Raw genomic sequence first — 7,246 nt, 5'->3', positions numbered from 1 at the left:
TAATGGCTGCATATTTTTCTGTACTGTGTCCCATGGTTTATTTATTGGGTGCCAGGTAAGTTTCTGAAACATACATTGGAATGGTTATAAAAGTTTAGAGGAAATGTAAGAAAGATATAAATTGGATTGTTTGCTACTGAAAATTCCATTTTATAGATAGCAATCGTATCCATTTCTATAGCACTTTATACTTTGAAAATTGCCTTTGAAATATCACCTTATTTGATCCTCTTCTATAGCAGCTCTGGGAAATAGGCAGATTATTATCTCCATTTTTACAGATAAAGAAACTGAGGCCCAGGGAAATGAAGGCACAGAAATATGGTCTTACAGGTAGTTATGGATTCTCAGTCTGGTCCTCCTACAGCGCGGTGAATTTAAGCTGCATTCCATCGCACAAGCCATAAAAGATTTAGACATTCCCCCACTTTTCAGCTTGTAGTCATACAAATCCATCCAAGTCATACAAATCCCCTTATTATTCTAATGAGAATGGCAGTAAATCACTCGGTAAATAGGAAGAGCCGTATTAATGGCTGGCACTCATCACCAGCCCAGGATTCATTTGGTTTCCTAATTGGCTTCCGTTACTTTAAATGTAAAGCGAGTCTCTTCACTCCAAATCCCACTTAGAGGTGGAAAGAAATACAATACTTTGCATTACCTATAGGAAAAGAAATGTTTAAATCAGTAGTAAATCATTCAGAAGTGCATTTTATTTAAAATCAGAAAAGGCCCATCCACACCCTACTTCCAAGCTTCTGCAGTGTGTTCTGTAAGATTTGTAGTTTTACCACCATTTTGGCCGGAGAAGGGCGATTTCCAGTGTATTCCCCAAATAAGCAGCTTTAATTTCACTTTTTTTTTTTTTAAGGAGAAAAGCTGGGTAAATGAAGCAGGTGACTCAGTTTCTCTAAACAGACCTGCTTTAAAAATAGAAATGATTTCATGAGTTACCTTCACCAGTAAAGTCTTCTCGCACGGTGCTTTTCTTCAAAACGTTTAGGATCATTACAAGTGCAAGCTGTTGGGTTGAAGTTGTGTGCGTTAAGGTGGAATGCCTCCCATTTTGTTATTAACGCATTCGATGTCTGTCTTCCCCTCTGGGCTAACGTGTCTCCCCAGCACTGTATTTCCAGCGTGTAACACAGGCTCTGGCACATGTAGGCACTCGGTCCCAATTTGTTGGAAGGATATGCAAATACATCAATCAGTGAGGTGATTTCAGCCAAGCTGCGTAACTCAGCGAAGCGCCTATACTGCGGCTGGCAGACATGGCTTTAAGCGATAGGAAAAAGCCTTGCATTGGATGGGAAGGAGAAGTGTGGTCACATACACTTGGAAATCGTTTGTTCTGAATCTCAGCTGGGCATATTTCTGACTTTTTGAACACAGGTTCACACAATGAAAGAACACCTCATATGTCAGAGGCTTTATGGATTGATTCTCATGTTGAGTTGTACCTTTCTCTCAGGTAAGAAAATGTACTTTTTTTAAAGTTTTATTTATTTTTGAGAGAGAAATAGAGACAGTATGAACAGGGGAGGGTCAGAGAGAGAGGGAGACACAGAATCCGAAATAGGCTCCAGGTGCTGAGCTAGCTGTGAGCACAGAGCCTGATGCGGGGCTCGAACCCACAAACCATGAGATCATGACCTGAGCTGAAGTCGGATGCTTAACCAACTGAGCCTCCGAGGTGCCCTGAAAATGTACTCTCATGATTTCTTTCAATGCCTTGTAGACACTCGGTTATGGAAATGAACCATTTGCAAAGTTGAGGCGGGGGAAGCCTCTCAACGGCTTCCTTTGGGTCAATGTGGCTGCAGGGCAATTTGAAACTTCAGTAAATGAATCCATTCACTCATGGTTGCATAAGGCTGATAAAAAACNCAAGTACACAGTAGTTTGGGTAATTGTCCTTGACATTTCTATTCTTTTTATTTTTTTAAATGAAGTAGCCTCCACGCCCAGCGTGGGGCTTGAACTCACCACCCTGAAATCACAAGTTGCGTGTTCTACTAACTGAGCCAGTGAGGCACTGTCTTTGACATTTCTTAATGCAACTCTGAAATGTCACTTGGTGGCTAATGCACACTTAACAGAGGCTTTCAGGTTTCTTTTGGGTTGTTCTCTCTCATGCAAAATGCTTTATTTAAAGATCCCTGGGAGCATGATACGTGTTTTAAATCCAACAGTTTTTAAAATTGTTTTATACGGTCACTGTTCTTTTCTTTGACTTTATTTTATTACGGATATATTATGCATCTATTTTATTGTATCTATTTTATTATGATATCATCTTCATCTGCTTTACATGGCCATAATCAATCATAGAGTATAGATGGGGAAACTGAGGTGTGCCAGAAGCTGGTCACTGGTTCACAGTGATCTGTTCTGGAATGGCCCAGACAGTGCCTAGGCTGTGTGGCAGGAGTGGAGAGAGATTCTTTGTTTTTACTCTGCAGAGCAGAGATGGTTAAGACAATTGAACTGAGGTAGCTGGTAATTTGGAGATTTCCGGAAAAGTTGTCTTGGAAAGCTGTAACTTTGTCCATATTAAGTACAGTCAGTTGATAACATTGTTCATTTAGCACATCAGTCTTTCGCTAAAAGGTCCTACATGCCAGCAAGTGACAATTCTTGACGAAACAGACCTGGGGTTTAATTTGAATAGCCCTCAGATTGAGTGCTGATCTTCTGGAAAAATACCAAATCATCATCACCATCAACAAGAAACAACTGACTGGCTTCTTGCTGAGTGCAGGGCCCGATGGGAAGCCATGTTTCTCATAATAAAGGTTGAAATGGGACCTATGGGGCACAGCTGTGACTCTATCACCTGGCCTTGACTACCTGCTAAGAAGCTGATTTATCTTTCCCTGCCTGTTTCCTCTAAGGCCGGAAGCTGTTTTCTCCATTGCTTTATCCAAAAAATACAGCACAGGACTTGACCCACAGGTTGGGCATTCAGTACATATTTGCTGATTTGATAAATTTGTTTTATTTAACAAATTATTGCAACTTGAAATTACACAGTTTTGAACTCTTGTTTGGTGGTGGTGTATGTGACACTGNGGACATAGAGGGATCTAGGAACAGAGGGGTCTAGAAGTCCTTACTACAGTCATGAAAGAAAAAGTGGAAGAGTGTGTTGTACTGGAAAATTAGAATGAGTTTGTGAAGAAGTAATTTCATTATTTTATTATTTTATTTATTTATTTATTTTACATTTATTTATTCTTGAGAGACAGAGTGAGACAGAGTGTGAGCAGAGGAGGGGCAGAGAGAGAGAGGAGACACAGAATCCAAAGCAGGCTCCAGGCTCTGAGCAAACGTTCCGCACAGAGCCCAATGTGGGGCTTGAACCCACAAACCGTGAGATCATGACCTGAGCTGAAGTCGGATGCTTAACCGACTGAGCCACGTAGGCACCCCCTGAAGAAGTAATTTTAAAGTATTCACGAGGTTTTCCAGACCAAGTCTCAAAACCATGGGTCAAGANGGGGGAAGATTCGGTCCTTGAAACAATGGCTTAACTAAGGTTCCGTTCCCTTCAGGCTCCAAATGAGTCACCAGCTTCCCAACTGTGAGGGGCATTGTGGGATAGAGGTCTAAGGGAAACACTAGATCAGGCAGAAGATGACTGAGATGCTCTAGATAGATGGAGCCAGAGTGTGGAGCAAAACCATGTTCCTGGAAGAAGACCGAGGGTCAAGAAGAAGAAACCAACTCCGTCCTAATGTCTAAGGGTTGAGAGCAGAGCCAGCAAGAAGGGATGAACACAAGTCAGAACTGAATAGTTGTGGAACGGAGCTGGAGACAGGAATAAAGCTGCAATAGACTCCTCACCGGTCTCCCTGCTTCTACTCTGGCTCTGCTATAGCCCATTCTCAGCACCGTGGCCAGAGCAATCCTTCGCTACGTCAAGTCAGATCATGTCGCTTTCTAACTCAAAACCTGCCAATATATTTCCATAATTAGAACACAATCGAAATTCCTTTTTTTAATGTTTAAATTATTTATTTATTTTTATTTTTTTAATGTTTATTATTTTGAGAGAGAGAGAAACAGAGCATGGGTGGGTGAGGGGCAGAGAGAGAGGGAGACACAGAATCTGAAGCAGGCTCCAGGCTCTGAGCTGTCAGCACAGAGCTGGACACGGGACTCCAACTCACATACTGGGAGATCATGACCTGAGCTGAAGTTGGATGCTTAGCCAACTGAGCCACCCAGGTGCCCCTTTGCTTTTCTTTTAAATAAACTGCAGATTATTTTTAAAAGTTTATTTATTTATTTTGAGAGAGAAAGAGAGAGAAGCAGGGGAGGGGCAGAGAGAGAGGGAGATAGAATCCCAAGCAGGCTCTGCTCTGTTAAGTGAGGAGCCTGATGTGGGCCTCAAACTCATGAACCGTGAGATCATGACCTGAGCTGAGATAAAGAGCCGGATGCTCAAACAACTGAGCCACCCAGGTACCCTGGTCCAAATTCTTTAATAAGACTTTAAAAAAAAAAAAAGCACTGCATGATCTGATCTCCCACTGCTTCTTGGGCCTCATTTCCTACCATGCTTCCTCTCTCACTCCACCCCAGACACACTGGCTTCCTTCCTATTCCTTGAACATGTCAAGCATAACCTTATTTCAGGGCCTTTCCATATGCTATTACCCAAGTCTGGGTCACTCTTACTCCACATCTTTGTAACCCTAGCTGTTTTTAGTCTCCTAGAACTAAGTGGAAACAACTCTTCTCTCAGAGAGGTCTTCCTAAACTATCCTGTCTAATGTAACTGTTCCCATTCACCTTATCCCCATTAGCTAACTCATCAGCTTGTTCATTTCCTTCAGGGCACTTTTCCCAATTTGTAATTCTTTTTTTAAGATTTTATTTTTAAGTAATCTCTACACCCAACATGCGGCTCAAACTCACAACCCTGAGATCAAGAGCACAGGCTCTACTGACTGAGCCAGCCAGGTACCCCCCAATTTGTAATTCTTTTTTTTTCTTTTTTAAATATAATTTACTGTCAAGTTAGCTAACATACAGAGTACACAGTGTGCTCTCGGCTTTGGGAGTAAATTCTCATGATTCATTGCTAATTTGCAATTCTTATATTTACTAGTTTACTGGCTACCTCCCTCTCTGGAATGTAAGCAGATTAGGGCCAAGGACTTGAGGTGAATATGAGTTCACTCTATCAAGGTACTCTAGCACTGCTACAGAGTTGAATAGATGAATTCTCCATGGTTCTTCTGGCTTTATAAGTAAAGACATCCATTTTGTTGGGTGAGACATGGGCCTTGGACCCCAGATTTGAAGGGCCAATCACATTACCTACGTGGGGGTAATTCTTCTGCTTCCTATTTTGCAAAGAACTCTTGGCAGGCCACATACGCGGTCGGCATCCTGTGGCCTGGAGGAGCAGGTGTGTTGGAAAGCTCTGTGATTAGTGACTGGTGACAGAAATGAGGCTCAAAGATGGATGCTTTTATATGTGACAGATCTGGCTCCTCTAAAGACTAGCTGGTTACTCACAAGACTAGAGGGAGATGTAGGCAGTGGGTAGCAGACAGTATCAAGCACCTATCCATGGATCAACTCAGACAGCCATGGATCTGCTAGACTCAGACCTGGTCTACAGGAGTTTCCAATGCGCCTGAACATTCACTTACAAGAGTCTGTAATACTAAGAGCCAGAAGGCCCTTTGTGCAGATATAGGTTTTGCATACCATGGAAATGAGTGTCCGCCCACTCCCCTTTTATGAGTGGGTGGTGACGTGTCCCACTTGAGTCCGGCATGGCGTACCCTTGCAGAATGCCCATCCTCAGAGTGGCCAGATTTTCCACAGTATAAAAGCAGCCAATGCCTTTGGTGGGTCCCCTCCCTATCTCCCTCTTCTGATAGGAAGTACTTCCAGGTGGTTAGCTGGGCCTCAAGCTTTATACAGTGTTATGATTTGAATTGTGCCCCCTCCCCCCCAATTCATATGTTGAAGTCCTCTCCCTCAGCACCTCAGAATGTATTCACATTTGGAAATAGGATCATCGTAAATGTAATTAGTTAAGGAAAGTTGAGGTCATACTGTAGAAGGGTGGGCCCCTAATCTGATATGACTGGTGTTCTTATAAACAGAGACAATCTGGACACAGACACGCATATAGGGAGAAGGCCATGTGGAGATAAAGGTGGAGACTGGGGAGATGCAAGAGAAGCCACAGAGCATCAAATATTGCCAGTAGACCAGAAGTTAGGAGAGAGAAAAGGCACAGATTTTCCATTCAGAGCCCTCAGAAGGAAAGGACCCTGACAACACTTTGATCTCAGCTTGCAGCCTCCAGCACTATGGGACAATGAATGGCATTTAACCCACCGGTCTGTGGCACTTTGTCATAGCACCGGACCGGCTGCTCATTGAGGCTCTCTGGATCAGAAATCTTGAGTAAAATAGAGGAGAGCAGGTCACCTCATGGGGGGGAGAAACAGATCATGTGCTGAACTTCATTTGTCCACTCCTCCAAAGATGGTTCAGGGCAGTACACCTAGAATCTCAGTCCCCTGATCTTTGAAACACTTTAATATTGCGCAGAGAAACTTGGCCTAGAGAGGACAGAGAAACAAATACAGGAGATATCTGGTGATTACGTAATGCTGTCCTCAGAAAATTAAGGGATTTTGCTGAAGAAGAATCATTTGTATTGCCAGTCTCTTAGAGTTCTAAACCTTTTACGCAATGACTTTTAAAATGAATGTATTTATCACTTTTGTGGTCCAATAGGAAGAGGAAACTTTCCAGTTTAGAACTTCTCATTCTATGCCACATACTTCACCCACATCCCCAATATCTTTGCACAAGGAGCGGCCCTCTATCTGCCCATCCATTAGACTCCAACTCAGCGCCCTAATAGTGGGCAAACCATTTATCAGAAAACAGCTCTAAAGGACCTACTATGTGCCAGCCATTATGCTGGGCACTGGAAGCTGGCAGTAGGGGATAAAGACTCGAGTTAAGCCACTGCCCTGAAAAATCAGATAATACAAGAGTTGGAGCATTCTGGGAAAAACTGACATAATTTCATGCTCAATGAATTCAGTTCTGCTTAAAAATTGCGTAAACATGGCATCACCAGGCAAAGCAGCTTTGGAACTTATCAAAAGGCAAAATAAAATTACATATCGAGCAACCATTATAGCAAGAGTTTTATTTTCCCCCAGGCTCTGCCAGAGACAGAGCTGGGATGCAATCTTTT

Source organism: Crocuta crocuta, unplaced genomic scaffold (genome assembly GCF_008692635.1).
Source record: "Crocuta crocuta isolate KB4526 unplaced genomic scaffold, BGI_CrCroc_1.0 scaffold241, whole genome shotgun sequence".
Classification (NCBI taxonomy): Eukaryota; Metazoa; Chordata; class Mammalia; order Carnivora; family Hyaenidae; genus Crocuta; species Crocuta crocuta.
Note: the sequence above shows the minus strand (reverse complement) of the source record.